General features: G+C 38.9%; 1 protein-coding gene across 10 annotated transcripts in view; it reads left to right on the top strand.

Moving 5' to 3' along the window:
* LOC101873927 (poly(rC)-binding protein 3-like) overlaps positions 1 to 12,035 on the top strand; it is a 494,741-nt gene that overhangs the window by 94,086 nt on the left and 388,620 nt on the right. For 9 of the 10 annotated variants that reach the window (XM_034060088.1, XM_034074629.1, XM_034060208.1 and 6 more), the window contains exon 2: positions 9,344 to 9,482. The exons of the other annotated variant lie outside the window; for it this stretch is intronic. The gene's annotated coding sequence lies outside the window, so the exon portion shown is untranslated. The remainder of the gene's footprint in view (positions 1 to 9,343; positions 9,483 to 12,035) is intronic. 10 annotated transcript variants of the gene reach the window in all.

The raw sequence follows: 12,035 nt of genomic DNA, 5'->3' as shown, positions 1-12,035 counted from the left end.
CAATTTACTGAGCAGCATATTCTTGACTGTATTCATTGAGCAATAAGGAAAAAAAAATGTTTGATAATTTCAGTATTTTTATCATTGATGGTAACTGCAAAAAAAAACAAAACAGCAAAACAAAGCAGTGCAAAACTGGTTTACATACTTTGAACGACTGAAAATTGATTCTGTTTTATTTAAGAATTTTAAGTATCATTAAAGTAGTAATTTAGGGAAGTTGCTGTTTGTCTGAGCTCACTGGCAAGGCAGCTGATAAGTCTTTATTGAAAAATCATTTGAAAACCTAACATGTGGGATGAGTTCTTACTGGGTTGTGGATGCTCATTGTTCACTTTTCTAGCTGTATTTTTTTGCTTTACTGGGGAGAGTAAAAGGAGAAAAGGACTGGTGGTAGTACAGGAGCATGAGGGTCAGCATGAGGGTGAAGTTGAGAAAGTGGGAAGAAATCAAACCAGTGAGGGGAAATGCATAGGTTTTCTTGGTGATGTGAGCAGAGGGTCCATGTGGTGCCTGCATAAACAGCAAAGGAAACTTGCACATTTTAAATGTATTCAAGGCTGACTTTTCAGTTTGAAGTTCTGTCAGTTTTGCATACACTGGCTGAAGGGAGGGAAGTTAACAAAGCACAAGACAAGCTACAGTAACATGATTGGGTTGGGGTTTTTTTCTGGAAAATCATCCTGATTTTGTGTGGGATTGACTATGTTTTTGGATCTACTGAAATGGAGAGCACTGTGTATCTAAGTCAGTTGTAAGCTCAGAAGGGATGAACGGACAGATCAGTTACTCCTCTGGCTGCACGGTATCTCAGTGGCTGCAACGACACAGCTGCAGCCTGGCAGAAGGGGCTGACAACCAGAGGGGTGGGAGCTGTGCTGAGGACACTCCAGTTCAGGCAAGGGGAACAGGAGTTCCTGGGGAAGACATGAGACAGAGTATTGGAGGACAGTAGAGTGGAAGGTGCCTGCAAAATTAAGGAGCAGACCCGTACAGTGGGGTGGGATCAGGAAAAGCAGGCATGGCTTAATGCCCCTCTTCTCATTGGTAAGAGTGGCCTTTGCTGCCCCATCTCTGCCCTTGCCAAGTGGCAATGCTGGAGCTGAGGCAGAATTGATGAAAGCAAGACAGTCACAGAAAACTTGTTCTTCGTCTCCTGCCAGCTTCTTTTCCTCCTGTTGCCCTTGCTCATGTTTGTCCTCACTAATGGGGTAAAGCTGAAGTGCAAGGCATGTCTGTTCATTCAAGGAAGTGAACCAACAACACTGTGCAGATGGTTTTGTCAGGGAAATTGAGTGCAACAGAGAGTTAAGCTGGTCAAGGACAACCTAAACTAGTCCTGAATAGTGTGGACAGGGCCACATATACCAGTCTGCAGAGAAGATTCTTCAAGGCAACTAAAAATGCCAGTATCATAGACATATGCTTGACATCAGACTTCAGCTGTTAACTGAGATACCCACATTTAAAGAGCTTGCCTGACCATATAATGTGAAAGGTTGCATTGGAGTTGCAGTGGATTGCCTTTAATCTCTTCTGCCAGCAGAGGGGAAAGCACAGTGCACTCCCTATTATGTGCCAATTTGCTTTCCATCTGCCCACATCCTCATACCTCTTCTCACTGATGATGCTCAGGGAAGCATCACTGGGGTTAGACAAAGTTGGTGCAGATTCAGTCAGCTGTTCTTACTGGCTTTAGACTGTCTGAAAGTGCTTTTGCCCAGGGAAAATTCTGCACAGGAATGCAGATGCTTTGCTTCCTCATGTTGACTTGTGGCTGTACAAGAGTACAAGCACACATACACTGCATTTAGCCAGTTGTAGAATCTAATGCTAACCAACCTGCACTGTAGAGTAAAAATATGAGGAAAACATAGTTTTTGCCATGTTTTAAGAAAAAAAACCCCACCTTTATATTAGAACTTGAGCCTGCTGAAACAAGTGACTTATGAGAAGGGCTTGTGATCCTAAAGCAGTCATGCATACCCACGTAGGGCATTGGAGTAACCCCAATAAAATCAAGAATGCAACAGTGGGGAAAGAGGATGTTTGTTTTGTAAAACATTATTATTCACATGCCAATTGGTGCCAACTTACTCTGTTGGTAAGGTTTTGTGAATAAAGTCTTTGGAAACAACTGCACATGCAAACTCTTTGAGAATTTGGAATTCAACTGAAAACTGAGCTGTAAGCAAATTTCTTCAGATCTGTGTACTAAGAAATGGCTGTTGCCCTGTATAATGCAATGAAAAAGCTCATGAAGAACATTGATCTGCACTGACAGTGTTTGGGTTTTTTTATAGTTACCTCTTTGCTGGCCCTGTGATTCAGTATGATGTGGATGAGTTGTTTGTACTAGTACACAGGAAGCTATTGAACATGGAAAATAGTACTTACTATTTTAGATCACGTTCCCAAGGGGGAAACAGCAAAATGACACAAGATTCATAGAATAAGGAATAACTAAAATTGCCCAATTATTTAAACTGAGGTGTTTTTCTATCAATATAAGATCTTGCTGTGCTTCCGGAGCATAATTTAGAGTAGGCATTTTGCCTGCAGTTCACAATATAAATATTTTATACTATCTCCCACATGATTAGAATAATAGAGGTAGTGTTATTTAATCCACTCCTGGCAAAGCAGATGCTTTCCAGAATGCATAAAGCACTCAAGGAACTGTTTTTGTTGTAGTTTAAACTACTTTGTAGAATGATTTATCTAAAGGTAGATTCATCACTGTGGAAGTGGATTTGATGAAGTTCGAGAGAAACAATTTGAAGTTGTGTGAAGGCTCATAAAAAAACCCCACATAGTAAATTGAATGTTAACAATAGAAGGATGAAAAAAAGGCTCCCTAAAAGGTAAGCAGGTAAATGAAGAGTCTTTGGAGGGCAGGGAGGGGCCTGGGACAGACCGTTTCTAAGCTAAACTTAGATACTGTGGCCACTGGTAAGTGGAGTTGAATATACCTTTTGAAAAGCAGTTGCAAGCATAGAAACTGTAAGCCTTAGCAGAGAGTATGCAAGTGCTGTGATTCCTGTGTAGTCGTCTCAAAAAGTGTGTTGTAACTCAGCAGGGATGGAGAAGCTCAAAGTTTAACAAAGCTTTTCCTAAAAATAAAACCTTTAGAGTGTATTTTAATATCTCAAGTGACAGTCAGCATCTCTCTTTTTCCTTACCTGCAGCACATTTCAGTTGCCTATATCTAATAGACTGCTGTACTTGGGTCTGAGGTGGGTATTCAGCTGTCATAGGAAAAAGCCTAGGTGGTCCAAATATTCCTTCCCTAGCTTCTTTTCTACAAAGTGGAGGAAAGGTAAGTATTGATTGCTAGGCACTATAATTTTGCACACTTGAGTCATGGTCTTGTATTTAGAATGGGATTGTTGCTAAAATCCAATGGAAAACATTTGATGCTATGCCCTTTTCTCTGAGGTGATTGCGCCTAAAGCATAGGGAAAGATAAAAAGATGACCATTTGTTGTGTGCATTTGTTATGTGGCATGTCATTCAGTACTCTTCCATCTATTTACACTTTGATTTTCATGTTTATTATAGTTTTTATTAATGTATTTGATAACACGGCATCAGCTGCAAGGCAGAAATATTTACTCTGATGGGGTTTTCAGCATAGATTAAAAAAATTCAGCAGCCCCTGAATGGATAGGCTTGAGTTGGAGATTTACGTGAGAATAACAAATATTATAAAGCAGATGAGCCAGACAGGAGAGAAGCAAATTTATAATAAGGGTCTGCTCTGGCAATATTAATCTGCCTGATGTAGACTGTGTGATGAATCATCCAACATCGCCACAAGGACTCCTGCGGAGCTCTGCCTGCAAGTGGGACAATAAAAAGTATTCATGGAAGGATGGAGGGGAGGGCACATGCAAGAGATTAGGAAAGGACAAAGAAGGAACAGCTATTTAAAACTGGACATCTCAAGCTTGAATAGTAGTTCATGTTATATATAATTCAGGCAATTCTTTGGGTAAATCATTTCATATGCTCCATGAAATGCAATTTGCTTCCATGGTCAAGCATGACAAAGGTTTCACAGAATTGCAGTTGGCAAAGAGCTCTTCTAAGATAGTTAATTTAGGGCCTGTGAGATTGCTTGGTCGTCTTGTCAGAACATTAAATAATCACACAATGTCATGAGGGAATATCTAATTAAGAGCCCAATTTCTCAAGGGTCTGAGTACCTGTTACAATGTGCCGAGAACCCTTAATTCCCACTGACAAGAGCAGCAGCTCAGGGTGTTCCCTGCAGGCATTTAATAGGATTGTGCCCTTACTTCATTTGGCTGGGGTAAGTCGAGGCCAGTCAGGTGAAGCGACAGTAATCAAACAAGACAAGAAAATGACAAACAGGGTTACATCCCAGCAGGCATGTTATTACTTGCAGATGATGGAACACACCCTGGTGTGAAGCCCCTGTAAAAATTAGGGCCAGTTTTAAGGGTACACTCTTAGAGGTTAAATCTGTGCCTTTGAGAAAGATCCACCTGTATTCATCCTCTGCAAAAAATCTGTAAAAGGCAACATGAATCCCTTGTCAGGCCAGGGTGTCATCCTGTGGGAACAAGTGTCTGAGTTCCCATCCACAGTTCAGTCCCAAGAACTTCAGTGATTTAGGTGACCTTAAGAGAGTTGTTCGTCTTACAAAGGCAGAGGGCATTTCATCCAGTGTCTGGGAAGTATAAAACTTCATTTCAGGGAAAGGTGGGTGCTGAAGTTCCCTGAGCAGCATTCTTGGAATTACTCAAGAGATAGAACAAAATTTGAGGTGAACAGATGGAGACTTATCAGTAAGACATTTTTATTTTTTTCCTTCTTGTATACCTGCAGCAGTGTTAAAGAAAAGAATGTTAGATTAAATCAGAATAGGCGTTGTATTTTGACTTAGGCTACTTCTCTTAGGCAGAGATGAAGGTAGAAATGGTGAGGGTTTTTTTGTGTAAAGAAGCATTACAAAAGGAGTAGATGAGAAAGGAGCATGGCTTTATGTTAAGCACTTTTGGGAGAGTGAAAAGTTAAAATCAATTCCTGTGTTGTCAGGCTCTTAAGTGAGGAATGATGCATTAGACTACCTGATTTTATTTGATTTGTTGGGAAACCAGAGCTGCTGTGCCATTTCTTGAACAGAATTACAGGCTTCATTTAAAGAGAGATGCAAAGCGCACATATCATTCTGGAATAGATCAACATAAGCATTTTCTATATCATGAGTAATGTTTACTGGAAGAAATCAAATTACTGTTACACAGACCATCTGTTTTCTTTGCATGCAATCATGTAAGTGTTTTAGGACAAACCATCCTTTTTAATCAATTGTAAATCTCTTATAGGATGGCACTGTTTTCTGTAATAAAATCTATTTTTATGATAAATGTGAGAGTTTTAAATACTGGTTTCTTCTGCATAAATATAGTGTACATATTGTTCATAACGTAGAGAGTAGGGGTGTACAGCATTAGCTATTATCTGTCAAGAACTTAATTTTAGGGCTTTTTGGGTAGCCATTTTGGGTATTTGTTGGATCTGCAACTCTTTCGTGTTCATCTATCATAACAAATTACATACTGAGTAATACAGTCCATTTATAGCCTGGGAAGTTGTTTCCTACCTAAATTTAGTAAATGTAGCATATAAGATCTGTTTTGTAGCATGCCTACTGTGATCAAAGTGAATACTGGGGAAGATGATTGTCCATTGTCTAAATGCTTATACTTGGAGAGACTGAAGTAAAAAAAGGCATGTTTTGTTTTAAAATTATGCTATGTAATGACATTACAGATACTTAAATTTATGATATTTAGAAGTCGATGATGGAGTGTGAGACTTACTTCATGTGTAATGGTAACACATTCATAGATGTATATGGTCCTATTCATGTTAGTGAATGATTGATTAAGACTGTCATTTTATTTTTTTATCACTTCTGTCAGCTCTCCTGGTTCTCATATTGTCTTTGGATGCACATAGATTGCTCTTGAATTCAGAGGGAGATGAAAGTCTGCATCTTAAGTAAAGTCTCCTCTGATTTCAAAAGAAGCTGTGTGTGCACAATACCCAAAGTTGCGCTGTGTTGTATCAAATGCCCCTGAAATAAAAGAAGGGAACAAGAACTGTAAGTAACACAATTGGAAATTCCCCGAGAAGGTTGGCTGTCCTTCTCAATGAGGTCAGCAAGCCTGAATTTCATTTGTTCAGACACTTTTAGATCAATAGTATTTTGTCTGAATAATTAAGCTGCTTACTCAGGCTTGAAAAGTGTGTGGTGCTAAATTCTTGCTTTTTTTGGGTAAACACAAAGAGGCAATGCAGGAGAAACAGATAGGGAATGCACCTGGAAAAATGAGAGTGCCTACACTCTGGTGCCATCCCATGGTACCGTGGAGGCTTTCTGCCCATGGAAACATCAGGTGACATTAGAGGCCCCTGTAAGACCTCTTGTGAAGGCTGGACTCAAAATTTCCATGTCCTATATATTCCCATTTATTATAGCTTGTGAACTGCCAGTATGCAGCACACAGAAAGCTACTTACCAAACTGCTAATGAATCCTAGGACCTATCTAGATTTAAAGCTTACCTAGATCAGTCAATACTCTGATGAGAACTAGGTCATCAGTTTATTCTTCTTTTATCAGTCTGCATTAATTCAGTAAAAGGGAAAAAAAAACCCAGCAACCAGAAGGCGAATTGCTTACAAAATCATATAGTAAAAGAATGAGAAAGATAAAATAAACAGTGCAATTAGTAGTGGTCTAAGAGTTTTACACAGTTCACAGCATTTTCTATCAAATTCAGCAACTCTTCTTTCAGGAAAGTATTAAATACATGATAAATTTTTACCCTTTTTTATATTTTTCCCTCTTTTTTTTTTGTTTACTTCTGCCCTTCATTTATTCAGAGGGAAGAAAACTGCAGGCAAAGTGAGTATTTCATAGATTCACAGAATCGCGATCAGATCAGGCTTCTAGAAGTCATCAACAATGTCCTAGTCCAAGCAAGGGAAACTTAGACAATGTTGCTCAGGGCCTTGTTCGGTTGAGTTTGGAGTATTTACAAGGATGGAGATTCATCAGCTCTCCCAGCTACCTGTTACTCAGTCTTTCTTTTGCTGCTGATGCTCCCTTAGTTTATCTGGTTCCTTCTCATGTCCCTCACCAGTTTCAAGGCCAGCTGAGATCTGGCTTCCCCAGTTTCATCCAAGCAGGCCAAAACAAGGAAGTTCTGCAATGATCATGAGTAACCCTTCCAGCTTCTTAATCCTCTGTCCGTGCTGCCTTTCTGCTGTGCCTGCATGATTTTCCATATGGCAAGCCAGGGAGTCCCTGTGCACTGGGGAGCCTGTCCTCAGAAAGCCTCTTGCTCTTCTGGACCACTTTGCCATCTTATTTTTCAGGAGACACATTTCAGTTTGAGCTGTCAAAAAACGTAATTAATGCAGATGTTTGGTTTATATTTTTCAGTTCATTCTCCTTACTTCCCACGCTTCTATTTTAACATCTCCAAATGTTTTACAGCAAGATATAGCAGTGTAATCTGAGTGATATCAACACATTGTATTTCTACAAGGTTTTCTTTTTTTAGTATGATTTTTCATTTGTATGTGAGCAAATTTACTACAGATTTTTTTAAGTGTTTGTTTAGAAGTTGCCAAGTATTTTGCCTTTTCTACTGTTTTTTTTTTAATTTTTTTATTTGCCAGAACTTTGCAACAGTCATCCTGATTTCTCTAACATCTTTAAGAGAATAGGCATGGTATTTTCCAGTTGTATTGTCTGGTTTTATCCAGGGAAGTTTTATTGATGTATTTACAATACTAATAGAAGATACTGGGCTAGTTCTAATAAAGTAAATGCTATCACTGCTTCTTGGAATTTATCAAATTTTATTGTTACGAAATAATTCAGCGAAATTATTTGCTTAGTGTCAGAGTGGTAAACTATGAATTACTGTTGTCATAGTTACACTGTATTTTGATACAGTAGTTGCGTTCATCTAAAGAGTAGTAATTTGCTCAATTATCAATTACAATGAATATCTTAAAATAAAAGTACAAAACTCTTGACTCTATTTTGAGTGCTGTAAGTAGAGAATACTGCTGTTTATTTTAAGAATTTCCTGTGCCTGCATTGCTGATTACACTGAAGTAGTAATCAATGACAAGATTCCATATAGGAAACTTTATTTATAGTAGCTTTTATAACTGGTCTAAAGTGAGAAGATAGTTTTTGATGCTCATGGCCTTCAATAGAAAAATCTGTGAAGAGACGTTTCAAACTTCATCTACAAACTCACCCCTAGTGAAAGTATTTCAGGCTTTGTGAGGCAATTCAAATAATTACCAATTCTTTGTTGCTTTCTTTTTTTTTTTCCTGAGTTATTCCAGTCCTCTGGCTATTCAGTTGACAATTCAGAAAAATTATGCAGGGAAGCCTTGAAATCCTCAAAGCTAGACATTTTCCCATTTTTGCTTTTAATAGTGCTCTTAAGTGCAGTATATTTAGGGGTCTGCATGTTTGCTTTTCTCCATTTGACTCACGGCCGCCCGCTAGTCATAGAGGATGTGATTTGTGTGTGCATTCTGAATCCTCCTCTTCCGCTTCTTTACCAGATGCACTTTTACCAGGAAATGGAGCAGAAAAGGGCCATAGATGGTTATCATGCTTGACTTTGAACTAGTCTCCCACAGCTCACTTGGTGGTACAGAGAGGAAAAGAGGGAAACAAGAAATACTTGGTCACCATTTCGAAATGTACTTAGGTCTGACCAACTCATCCTTAAAAAGTCTATAGGTATTCAAAAAACCACAAAACCAGTGAATACTTCTTAAGGAAGACACTCTGGAGTGAAAACAAGTACAAAAAACAGTTTAGAGAAGGTACAGGAAAGAGGATATGCATAGAATGATGGGACTGAAGGAGAATTTCAGAAAGGATCATGGTCATTGCTGTAGTACCTAACCAATAGGATAGAAACTGTAAAAATAAATACATGTAATACTGATGAAAAAAAAAATCTTACCTGAAATGTACTCAGTTAACTAGTAGAATTGATTGATATGATACTATTGAGTAAAACACTGGAAACTCTCCTATAAATACTATTTCTCTACATCTAATTAGGGCAGCATAACAGTTTCTGTCACTTATTAAGCAATGATCCCCCAGGCTGCTTATATGGAAACCATCTCTTGGGATTTTATTCCTCAGCATTGACTACTGTTGAAGGCAGGAGATAGGAAAACTGTGAATTATAGTATGATTGGAAATGATTGTTCCAGTGCCTTCATATGCCACATTGGTCTCCATATGCTCTTTGTCACAGGAGACCATTTTACACCAAGAGCAAGAAACGTGAATTCACTTGGCTCTTCCATATCTCTAAGGGACCTGATGCACGAGTGGACTAGAGAAAATAAAGAGAAAAACAACTCCAAAGACCTACAGATCACCTTGCTGGCAGGGTGAGTAAATGTCCTGGCATTGCAGTCTCATGTTGTCAGGCATAATGAGGGATTGTGCTTTAAGTGTTGCCTCAGGAATTTCCTTTCCAGTAATTGTTGAGGAAAAGATAATAGAAACGTCTCCTGTTTCCAGGTGTCTGACACTGGTGCCCCACATGTGTTCAGAAGTATTAATCCAGACACCTATATTTTCAGTTTAAGCCTTGAACATGGATGTAACAGAATAGGCAGTTATGTGTCATGGGTTTTTTTTCATGGTTTTGGTTGTTGTTTTTTTTTGCATGTGATTTACCAATTTTTGCATGTTGTACTGTTAAAGTTCTTTTCAAATTGGTGGCATGAAACAGAAATATCTAAATATTGCTAAATCAGTCCAAACTACTCATGGTTCAAAAAGAAATCCAAAAGAGGAAAGAAAGGAAGAAAACTAATTTTGCTAGTTCTGACTGCACTTAGACTTCTACAGATTTGGGCCTGTGTTCCCTGCTTTCCTTAGGCAATTTTTTCTTGATTACAAAATACAATGGAAAAAAATTACTTAGCTGAGGAACGAATGTGTAGTTGACTTATGTGACAGCTAGAACCTAATTATACAATCTGCTTTTCTTTCTGGGTTTGCCTGTTCAAAAAAGTGGTAAGGACAGAGACCACAGCAGAGTTTGGTGCATTTCCTGCAGTTCATAGCGGTGAGCCAGGAGGTCTGTCATGCACCAACAAGCCAATCTAACAGGTTTAAAAGTCCCAAATACAGAAGATGGCTTATTTTTCAAAAAGATAATCCCATCAGAACAGATGACATGGCAGAGAATACAAACAAAACCTGAAGATTAACTTGGAGTCCTCCATCTGGTGATTTGTGTCTCTGCAAAAGGCGTACTAAAAATGTTGCCCTCCTCTACTGAGATGGCCGAAAATCACACTGTGTGCTTCCCCACTGTATTTGGTCCTTCCCATTTCTGCACCCTAAACATTGGCAAAGCCCCAGCTGCTTCTGTCTCATGTGCCAGGGCAAAAGAATGAGCTGAATGAGTAGACAGAATCAATCTTCCCTTCAACCCAGGCCCAATGGACACTTCTTGTTTAAAAGGAAGCATAGAGCAGCTGAATTATGGTTTTTGCTGTGTGACAGCCCGCCCCAGCTAGGAACCTTAAGGCAATTTGCCAGAGCCTGCAACACGATAGAACAAAACAAAGGGTACTCCAGAGGACAGGTACTTTCCTGCCAACAGCTCTCTGATATGCAGTGCAATACCTGGCAGTTTAATAGTGCCTTTACAATTGCTACTAGATGATGTGTTTTGTATTTTAGGCTGGTTTTCATAACGTACAAGCATTGTTTTGACTTTGATGAAAGTCTGCTTTTTCCTGCTGCATATTCTTTGAGGGGATTTATGTAAACACGAAGGCTGTCTGCACTTTGCCTTACTCTCCAGTTAGAAGAGGGGAATTTTGCTATTTTTGCATTTTGTTTTGGTTTGAGGTTTATTTGTTTGTTTGTTTTCAGTAAGTTCTGTTCTGAGTGTGCTGGAAGCTTATGCTTGTGCACAGAATTTCTACAGAAATCAGGTTATTATTCCCTTGTCCAACAGCCCTGTTCTCTGTTGCTGGACTCTGGAATCCATGGGAAAAGGTGGTTAGGGGTTGAGAAGTCACTTTTCCAGCAGCTGCTTCTTGCCTCCTTATGGAAAAAGCAGTGGAACAGATGCAGCCTGTGGGCACAGGTTTGTCCATACTTCATAAATAACATATCTCCCTCAACAATGTAATTACATTCTCTTGTTTTAATACAGTAGAGGAGTTTCTGAACTGCCACTTGTTTCCCCCCTTAGTTCTGCTTCATTTTATATGATGTCTGTGCAATGGAGATGGGCTTGATGTGCATTGACACAGTGATGCCATTAAGTGAGGGTCAGTTTGACTGAAAACAATAAAGGTGTTCAGTAAAGGTCTTAGTTTATTTAAGGATTAAAGTTAGTGTTATTTTTATTCTTAAAACTATTTTTATTTCACATGTAAAATAGAATCATCCTCAAACTCAAATCTTATTCAAGCTACAAATAACATAAGAATTTGGTAAATGATTCAATGTATAATTAAAGGTTTCACATTTAATCCTGTCGCTACAGTGATTTATGGTTTCCATTATTTTGCCTAAGTAATGGGCTTCATTTTTCTAGCGTTTTTTCTTCCCTTCATTGTTGTTAGTGTCTGTAATCTTATGGTAAGGAAATTTATCACAAGGACAACATTTTTGTCCTCAGCTATGAGGTAAAAAGGAGAATTAAATCATAATATAGAAGATACAACATACTTCCTGCTGCAGTGGGTGGGAGAATTGTAAAGTGTTTACAGCGTTGGGCCTGAAATGCTTTACGTGTGAGAACAAAGGGCAGGATGTAGTCTCTGTGCTTCTCTGCTGTCATATTTAGGGATGAAACAGGTGTCTTCAGCAGCCAGTCCCAGGAAGGCTCAATAAAGACATAGGGCTGGGACACACAATCTCCCTCTGTAGTGCATGCCAGAATTGGGTGGAAACCTGCAAACTCAGCAGAA

This window comes from Melopsittacus undulatus, chromosome 1 (assembly GCF_012275295.1).
Source record: "Melopsittacus undulatus isolate bMelUnd1 chromosome 1, bMelUnd1.mat.Z, whole genome shotgun sequence".
Lineage (NCBI taxonomy): Eukaryota > Metazoa > Chordata > Aves > Psittaciformes > Psittaculidae > Melopsittacus > Melopsittacus undulatus.
Note: the sequence above shows the minus strand (reverse complement) of the source record. Positions and strands in the feature narration are given on the sequence as shown.